The sequence below is a fragment of the Trichechus manatus genome, unplaced genomic scaffold, assembly GCF_000243295.1.
Source record: "Trichechus manatus latirostris isolate Lorelei unplaced genomic scaffold, TriManLat1.0 scaffold00009, whole genome shotgun sequence".
Classification (NCBI taxonomy): domain Eukaryota; kingdom Metazoa; phylum Chordata; class Mammalia; order Sirenia; family Trichechidae; genus Trichechus; species Trichechus manatus.
Genome location: NW_004443945.1, coordinates 3,212,834 through 3,222,679, shown reverse-complemented (window position 1 = coordinate 3,222,679; position 9,846 = coordinate 3,212,834). Strand labels below are relative to the sequence as shown.

General features: G+C 40.1%; 1 long non-coding RNA gene across 1 annotated transcript in view; it reads left to right on the top strand.

Moving 5' to 3' along the window:
* The window catches only part of LOC111819466 (uncharacterized), a 6,558-nt gene extending 1,885 nt beyond the window's left edge, over nt 1–4,673 (top strand). The window contains exons 2-3 of the long non-coding RNA XR_002823070.1: nt 2,164–2,386; nt 2,475–4,673. This is a non-coding gene — a long non-coding RNA (uncharacterized LOC111819466). The remainder of the gene's footprint in view (nt 1–2,163; nt 2,387–2,474) is intronic.
* The last annotated feature ends 5,173 nt before the right edge of the window (nt 4,674–9,846 follow it).

The following is a 9,846-nucleotide window of genomic DNA, read 5'->3' as shown; positions in this document are numbered from 1 at the left end:
TATTCTCCTGGCTCTTCTTGCTTTGTGGTATGAGGTACTCTTGTCTCTCTGCTTACTTCTTTCTTTTATATCTTGAAAGAGATTGACTTAAAACACAACCTAATCTTGTAGATTGAGTCCTACCTCATTAACATAACTGCCACTAATCCCACCTCATTAACATCATAGAGGTAAGATTTATAACACCTGGGAAAATCACATCAGATGACAAAATGGTACAAAATCATGCAGTACTGGGAATCATGGACTAGCCAAGTTGACACACAATTTTTTGGGGGGCACATTTCAATCCATAACATTCCACCCACTGACCCCCCAAAATTCATGTCCTTGCCACATATAAAACACATTCACCCTATCATATCATAGTAAAAGTCTTAAATCAGCTCCAAGTCCAAAATCAAAAAAATTCCTCTTCATCTGTGAAATCTAGAATACAAATTATCTGCTTCCAAAGTACAATGGTGGAACAGGCACAAGCTAGACATTTTCATACAAATGGGAGAAATTAGAGGGAAAGAAGGGATAACAGGCACCAAGCAAGTCAGCAGAACACATTACATTAGCCCTCAAGGCCTTGAAAATAATCCTCTGTTCTCTGAGCCCATTTACACAATGGCCCTGCCCTCCAGACTCTAGGTATTTGCCACACTCTCTGGATTCTGAGCGGAGGCTCCTCGTCCCTGGGCTTCAGCTCCTCCTTCCAGGTGCCCTGGAAAGGCAACTCTACTCCCTTGGCTTTGGGCAGCCGCATTCTTCTAGTTCGTCTGAGTGGCAACTCCACCTTTTGAGACTGAGGCGGCTCTGCTTCCCGAGTTCCTTGTCTCTTCAGTTTCTGTTTCCTGGTTCCTTGGTCTCTTGGCCCCTTGGGTCTCACAGCCTGTGTCTGCCCTGCTGGGGCAAGTGTTCCAAAGCTCTGTAGGTCCACTGATAAGTGCCTGGAGGCACCCCACTCCGCCAGGGAGCCTCCTGCCCAAAGGCACTCAGCTCTCTCCTCCGTGGGTCGGCTCCCGTGCTGTCTTGTGCTGGTCTCCTGGTTCTGCTGCTGCCATTTCTCTGCTGCTGCTTCTCGCCGTCTGCACTGTCTCCAGTGTAACAGCTCTCCTCACTTCCTTCTGACTCCTCACCAGAATTGTGTTTGACATCCATAATTCCACCAACAGTCTCTTCAAGGCAATCTTAAAACTCTTCCAGCCTCTACCGATTCACAGTTTCAAAACTGCTTCCACATTTTAGGTATCTGTTAGAGCTGCACCTCACCCTTCTGGTACCAAATTCTATCTTACTTATCTAGTGCTGCTATAACAGAAATACCACAAGTGGATGGCTTTAACAGAGAGAAGTTTATTCTCCCACAGTCTAGTAGGCTACGAGTCCAAATTCAGGGTGCCAGCTCCAGGGGAAGGCCTTTTCCGTTTGTTGGCTCTAGGGGAAGGTCTTTGTCATTAATCATCCCCAGTCGAGGAGATTCTCAGAGCAGGGACCCCGGGTCCAAAGGATGTGCTATTCTCCTGACTCTTGTTTCTTGGTGGTATGAGGTCCCCCATCTCTCCACTCACTTCTCTTTTATATCTCGAAAGATATTGATTTCAAACACAACCTAATCTCGTAGATTGAGTCCTACCTCATTAACATAACTGCCACTAATCCCACCTCATTAACATCATAGAGGTAGGATTTACAACACCTGGGAAAATCCCATCAGATGACAACATAGTGCACAATCATGCAATACTGGGAATCGTGGACTAGCCAAGTTGACACACAATTTTTTGGGAGACACAGTTCAATCCATAACAGTGACCTACGGTTGTTGAGAAGATCAAATAAGATAATGCATGTAGGATAATGATGTGTAGACGGTAAAGCACTCTGCCAATGGAATGAGCTATTAGTATTAGTAATATTCCCTGTAAACCCTCAGCCATCACCTGCTGGGGAGGGTACCATAGGGTGAGGGCTTTGCTATGTTGAATCCTCAGATTTTGGATTCTCTTCTTGGACCCTTCCCTTTGCCTGCCATTCTTTTATTCCTTCAAACATTTATAGAGCACCCTCAATGGCCAGCTGCCCTCATGGGTCTCCCAGGCAACGAAAGGTAACAGATATAAGACAAGTGATGACTATACGAGAACAGAGGATTGTACCTGTTCTTCTCCGTAGGAAGCCTTCCTGGAGAAGGTCATGTTTAGAATGAGTCTTGAAAGAAAAGTGGGAACTTGCTCAGCAAAGGAAGGAGCACAGGGCGTTTAGCAGGGAGAGCAGCTGTGAGACTTTGGAAACAAATCATTTAACCTCCCGGAGCCTTGGTTCCCCACTCTGAAGAATCCTACCTCACCACTGAAGAAGATAATATACGCAAAGTACGGTGCCTGGCCTGTAGCAGGTAAAACGCTAGTTGTTTGTCCCTTCTGTATCAAAATCAGTTCTTCTTTAAAGCTCATTTCCCGCTCACATTTTGCTCTTTTCCCCAGTTTCTGTAGATGTCTTGACTGTTGGCTTGAGTCCTTAAGTTACCCAGCCCGTTTTCAAAGATCTGCAAAATAATTTTAAAAGCTGATGGTATTTTCCACCACGAAGAAAATCTCAATAGTTTTGAAAATACAGACGTCATATGGGCCACCATTCTGTTCACAATATATTAAGCTAGAAATTAATGTTAGAAATCAAATATCTGAAATATTCCAAAATAGCTTTTGGATGAAGGGGGAAATCAAGAATAAAGTGCCAATTTAGAAAATAATACAAATAAGAACTGCACTTATGAAAACCGATGGTATATATGCAAGCTTTACTCAAAATTTCATTTAGCGATGAATTGTATATGTAAAAATGTTGAAATGGCAAATGTTTTGTTATCTATATTTTTATCACGATAAAACAATTTTTAAATAAAAAATTTATTTAGATTTTAAAATGGTTTTATCATTAAACCTAGAAAAAGTTAAATAAAATGATGATTTATTAGACAATTTAGAAATATGAAAACACAAAACCCCAAATAAAGACGAGGAAGGAAGAAATAAGGGAAAAAGCAGGAAAGAATATAAAAAAGAAGAACAGTGGAGTTAATACATAGGTTCCTGAACTGGTTCTTTTTATCAAAATAAGGTTGGAATAATCCGACAGACAAATTTAATGAAGAAAACAAACAAAAAGAAGCGCGCACAGTTTACGGTGAAATGGTGGATGTGATGACAGAAATAGAGAGGCTTACAAAACAGGAAAGTAGGGAAGGATATCATGTGAAACTGCTGACGACTTTGAAATATCAACGCAAAAGATAATTTTCTGAAAAAAAATTAAAAAATGAAGAAGTTTCTATGTTTGACAGAGTCGGAAGTAGAAAATTGAAACCACCTGCTTTAGTGTCTGCTCAAAAGCACTGTGGACAGAGGCTGCCCTGACCAGCTTCTAAAGCACTGCCTCTCTACCCCCTGCTCTGGTTCGTATTTCTCTGCAGCACTTCCCAGCATCTGACGTAACTTATGCCTAATTGTTTACTTGTTTCCCTTCTTCCCTCCCCACTAGAAAATGAGCCTCCTGAGAAGACAGGACTTTGCTTTTTTTTTTTTTTTTTAATTCAAAGTTTTTATTTTGAGATAATTGTATTTTTTAAAAAATTAAATGTTTTATTTTAAGACAATTGTAAGAGAACGTTGTTTTGTTCACTGCTGTATCCCTATTACCTGGAATTGGGCCTGGCACATATTAGGTACTTTCAATAAATACTAGTTTAATCATTAAATGAATTGAGGGAAAATTTAAGAAAGTTATCAAGAACATTGTTCCCCAAAATCTCTGAGTCCAGATGGTTTTACTGGGAAGAAGAGGGGTCATCTTTTAAAGTTTTAAGGCATGGTAACCCCATGTTATATAAATTAATCCAGAATATAGCATTATATAGTCTACACATTTTTTTTTCCTGAGGGATATAAGAGAAGACCTGATATAAGAGAATACTCCATGCCTTGGTTCAAGGCTAAATAATGTAAATATAGAAAGAATAAGTTAATTTACAGGCATAGTACAAATCCAAATCTGAATTTTTTTCAAAGCTTTAGTAAAAGATTATAAAATTCATTTAGCAGAAAAAAGAGATAGAACTTCAAAGAAAATTTTGTAAAATAAGAATCAGGATGGAGGGAACAGACCTTCTAGATATAAAACACATTAGAAAGTTATGATATTTAAAATAGTATGATATTAAGGCAAAAATACGTAGTTGTTTTAGTAGATTAAAATGGGTAGCTCAAAATGAGGCAATGACACACATACTATTTTAATATGTAATAAAGTAACCATCACAAGCGAAAAGAAGGGCTATTTTAAAAATTACTTTGGGAATGGATAAACAAAACATGGTATAGACATACAATGGAATATTAATCAGCCACAAAGAGAAATGAAGTTCTGATACTTGCTACGACAAGAATGTACCTTGAAAACATTATGCTGAATGAAGTAAGTCAGTTACAAAGGGACATATATAGTATGATCTCACTTATATGAAATGTCTAGAGTAGACAAATGTATAGAGACCAACATGCATTAGTGATTACCAGGGGTGGGGTTTTTTAAAGTTTTAAGGCATGGTAACTCCATGGTACATAAATTAATCCAGCATGTAGCATTTTATATGTGAAGAAAACTACAATTTTTTTTTTTTCCCTGAATCCAGGATATCAGAGCTAAACCATCAGCTGTCATGAAGCCCCTCCTCTGTGTTGGGCCCTGTGTAAACAAACACTGGGGAACCTAGACAGCAAATGGGAAAGTTCCTGTTCCCAAAGGGTATACACCCTCCTAAGAGGAAAGGGAAAGAGGGAGTCATTGCTTAGGGGACACTGAGTTTCTGTCAAGTGTGATGGAAAAATTTGAAAATGGATAGTGTTGATGGTTGTACAAAATATGAACGGAACTGAGTCACTGAATTATACATGTAAAAAGCATTGAAAGGGCAAATGTTGTGTTATATATATTTTTAACACAATAAGAAAAAAAATCACGGGGTCATGAGAAAATGTCAACAATGGCAACACTCAATACTCTCACTTGAAAACGAAATGAGCTAAAAGGTCTATTTTTAAAATATTATAGATAAGTTAGCTCTCTTTAAGACCAGTAAAGTAAAAATTGTAATGAATTCTGATATACCGGTTGCTGTCGAGTCATTCCAACATAGCAGCCCCATAGGACAGGGTAGAACTGCCCCATAGGGTTTCCGAGGAGCGGCTGGTAGGTTCGAGCAGCTGACCTTGTGGTAAGTAGCCAAGCTCTTAACCACTGCGCCATGAGGGCTTCTTTAAATTTTGATATGGATATAGATAAAATATTGAAACTAAAAAAATTACTTTGGACTGACTGGCAATATGGGGGAAATTTTTTTCTACTCTCACTTCACATAATACACTAAATAAATTCTATCCAGATTGAATAATGATAATAAATATCAAAGCATAAAAAAGATGTAACAAAAAGAAAATGAAGACTTTTCAAATACCTGGAGGAGGGAATGACTTTCTAAGCTTAGAATAAATGGACAAAGTCATGAAGGGACTAGAGTATTATTACACAAATAAGTCAAACCATGCTAAGAAAACAAAAATAATCTCTAAGATATGTGTGTTAAGTGAAGAGATCAAGTTGCAAACTAGTATACTGTTCATGTAAAGAAGAGAAATGTACACAAACCAAAACTATATATGTTGGTGTGACTATGTTATGTATGTAGAAAGTGATTAGGAGGGACCTGATGGCAGCATTTGGGTTGGGGAGTGGATTGGAGAAGAGGGTGGGCAAAGGGGACATTTAATTTATTTGTATTTGAATTTTCATTTTTTACAAGAATGTACTCACATATTACTTGTGTAAGTTGAAAAGGAAAAAGTGAGAACAAAATAAAAAAGGCAGATTGCCTTAAATATTTCAAAAGTCATTTCTTTATTGTATAAAGAACTCAAATGATTTTTTAACCAGGAAAATCCCAATAGGTAAGTGATCAAAGGACACCATGCATTAGGTCTCTCAAGAGAGAATGCGAGCCCACAAGACTATGAGAAAATGTTCACACTCACCAATCATTTAAATACAGCTGAGGTAAAGCCAGCAATGAGGATTAAGAAGAGGCTGCATTGCTGTGTTTTCTTCTCCCCTTCCAACTTCCCTTCTAGGTCCCAGGACTAGGCCCAACTTGGGAAATCGGCAACTTGGGGACACCCTCCGCAGAGGAGAGAAGAGAGGGGACTGTGGCAGAAAGGGAGCCTCGAGGGCCTCTGTCCAAATCGTCCTCAGTGGAGATTTTGCCAGGGCTGGTTGCCCATTCCTTCCATTTGGGGAAAGGTAGTCCTGTCCTTCCTTACCCCCTGCCCTTTCTGGAACAGGGGTTAAGTGAGGGAAGGAAGACCCCTGCAGAGAGCTGGGGGGTTGTCAGGCTTGGGTAACCTGAACGGCTGGCACACAAAATGGGGGTATTTTGTCTAGCACCCCCACACAGGAGTCCTTTCTGGAAACTGTGAACTAGAGCAGTTTGACTTCAGGGCTTCCTTGAGCCCGGAGCAATGATGGGAAGAGATAGGCAGGACTGATGAAGACAAAAGGCTTTTAACGGGCTCTGAGGAGAGTGGACACGCTTTGGGAACAGGGACTTTCCCATTTGCTGTTAGATCCCCCAGTGATGTTTACACAGGGCCCTGCGCAGAGGAGGGGCTTGATGACAGCAGATGGTTCAGTTCTGGGTTCCTGGATTCAGATAACCCTTGGATCACTCCACCTAATATCTGTTTGACACAGGAAAGGAATTCAACCTCTCTGAATTCAGTTTTCACTTTTCTAATCGTGAAGTACAGTGCTGTTGGTGATAAGATACTATCCACACACCTACAAGGAAGACCAGTTCATAGAACATTATTTTAATTTACACACCAATCACTAATGCCAAAGATGAAGAAATTGAAGATGTTTACCAACTTCTGCAGTCTGAAATTGATCAAATATGCAATCAAGATGCATTGATAATTACTGGTGATTGGAAGGCAAAAGTTGAAACCAAGGATCAGTTGCTGGAAAATACGGCCTTGGTGACAGAAATGATGCCAGAGATCACATGATAGAATTTTGCAAAACCAGTGACTTATTCATTGGAAATATCTTTTTTCAACAGCATAAACAAAGACTATACACATGGACCTTGCTGGATGGAGTACACAGGAATCGAATTGACTACATCTGTGTAAACAGATGGATAGAGAAGCTCAATAATAGCAGTCAGAACAAGGCCAGGGGCCGACTGCAGAGCAGACTATCGATTGCTCACATGCAAGTTCACGTTGAAGCTGAAGAAAATTAACACAAGTCCACAAGAGCCAAAGTACAGCCTTGACTACATCTCACCTGAATTTAGAGATCATCTCAAGAATAGATTTGATGCACTGAACACTAATGACTGAAGACCAAAAGAGTTGTGGGATGACATCAATAATATCATACATGAAGAAGGCAAAAGGTCATTAAAAAGACAGGAAGGAAAGAAAAGACCAAAATGGATGTCAAAAGAGATGCTGAAACTTGCTCTTAAATGTAGAGTAGCTAAAGCTAATGGAAAAAATGATGAAGTAAAAGAGCTCAACAGAAGATGTCAAAGGGCAGCTCAAGAAGACAAAGTAAAGTATTATAATGAAATGTGTGAAGACTTGGAGCTAGAAAACCAAAAGGGAAGAACATGCTCAGCATTTCTCAAGATGAAAGAACTGAAGGAAAAATTCAAGCATCGTGTTGCAATATTGAAGGATTCTAGTGGGCAAATTATTAAATGATGCTGTAAAAAACCCATTGCCGTTGAGTCGATTCTGACTCATAGGGACCCTATAGGACAGAGTAGAACTGCCCCATAGGGTTTCCAAGCAGCACCTGGTGGATTCAAACTGCCGACCTTTTGGTTAGCATCCATAGCTCTTAACCACTATGCCACCAGGGTTTCCTTAAACGACTCAGGAAGCATCAAAAGAAGATGGAAGAATTGCACAATGTCACTGTACTAAAAAGAATTGGTCAACATTCAACCAATTCAGGAGGTAAGATATGATCAAGAACCAATGGTACTGAAGGAAGAAGTCCAAGCTGCTCTGAAGGCATTGTCAAAAAAGCAAGGCTCCAGGAATTGACAGAATACTATCTGAGACACTTCAACAAAGGGATGCAACGTTGTAAGCACTCACTCAACTATGCCAAAAAATTTGGAGGACAGCTACCTGGCCAAGAAATCCATATTTGTGCCCATTGCAAAGAAAGGTGATCCAGTGGAATGTGGAAATTATTGAACAATATCATTAGTATCACACACAAGTAAAATTTTGCTGAGGATAGTTCAAAAACAGTTGCAGCAGTACATTGACAGGGATCTACCAGAAACTCAAGCCTGATTCAGAAGAGGACTTGGAATGAGGGATATCATTGCTGATGTCAGGTGAATCTTGGCTGAAAGCAGAGAATAACAGAAAGATGTTTACCTGTGTTTTATTGACTATGCAAAGGTATTCGACTGTGTGGATCATAACAAATGATGGATAACATTGCGAAGAATGGGAATTCCAGAACATTTAATTGTGCTTATGAGGAACCTGTACATAGACCAAGAGGCAGTCGTTCGAACAGAACAAAGGGGATACTGCATGGTTTAAAATGAGAAAAGGTGTGTGTCAGGGCTGTATCATTTCACCATTTTTATTGAATCTGTATGCTGAGCAAATAATCCAAGAAGCTGAACTGTATGAAGAAGAATGGGGCATCAAGATTGGAGGAAGACTCATTAACAACCTGCGATGTGCAAATGACACAACCTTGGTTAATCCACCAGGTGCTCCTTAGAAACCATATGGGACAGTTCTACTCTGCCTTTTAGGGTTGCTGAGTCGGAATTGACTCAACAGCAATGCGGTTTTTTTTTTTGCTGGCTGAAAGTGAGGAGGACTTAAAGCACTTACTGATGAAGATCGAAGACTACAGCCTTCAGTATGGATTACACCTCAACATAAAGAAAACAAAAATCCTCACAACTGGACCAGTAAGCAACATCGTAATAAATGGAGAAAATATTGAAGTTTTCAGGGATTTCATTTTGCTTGGATCCACAATCAACATCCATGCAAGCAGCAGTCAAGAAATCAAACGATGTATTGCATTGGGCAAATCTGCTGTGAAAGACCTCTTTAAAGTATTAAAAAGCAAAGAAGTCATTTTGAGGACTAAGGTACACCTGACCAAAGCCACGATATTTTCATTTGCTTCGTATGCATGCGAAAGCTGGACAGTGAATAAGGAAAACTGAAGAAGAATCGATGCCTTTGAATTATGATGTTGGCAAAGAATACTGGAAATACCACGAACTGCCAGAAGAATGAACAAATCTGCCTTGGAAGAAGTACAGCCAGAATGCTCCTTAGAAATGAGGATGGCGAGACTCTGTCTCATGTACTTTGGACATGTTATCAGGAAAGACCAGTTCCTGGAGAAGGGCATCATGCTTGGCAAAGTGGAGGGTCATCGAAAAAGAGGAAGACCCTCAATGAGGTGGACTGACACAGTGGCTGCAGCAGTGGGTTCAAATACAGCGACGATTGTGAGGATGGCGCAGGACCCGGCAACGTTTCGTTCTGCTGTGCGTAGGGTCGCTATGAGTTGGAACTGACTTGATGGCACCTCAGTAACAATGTGAGGACATGAGCAATGCTGCCCTCCACGGACTGTACCAGTACCAGTTGCCTTCCAGTTGACTTCAACTCATGGCTATTCCATACGTGCAGAGTACAACTGCGCTCCGTAGGGTTTTCAATGACCGATTTTCCAGAA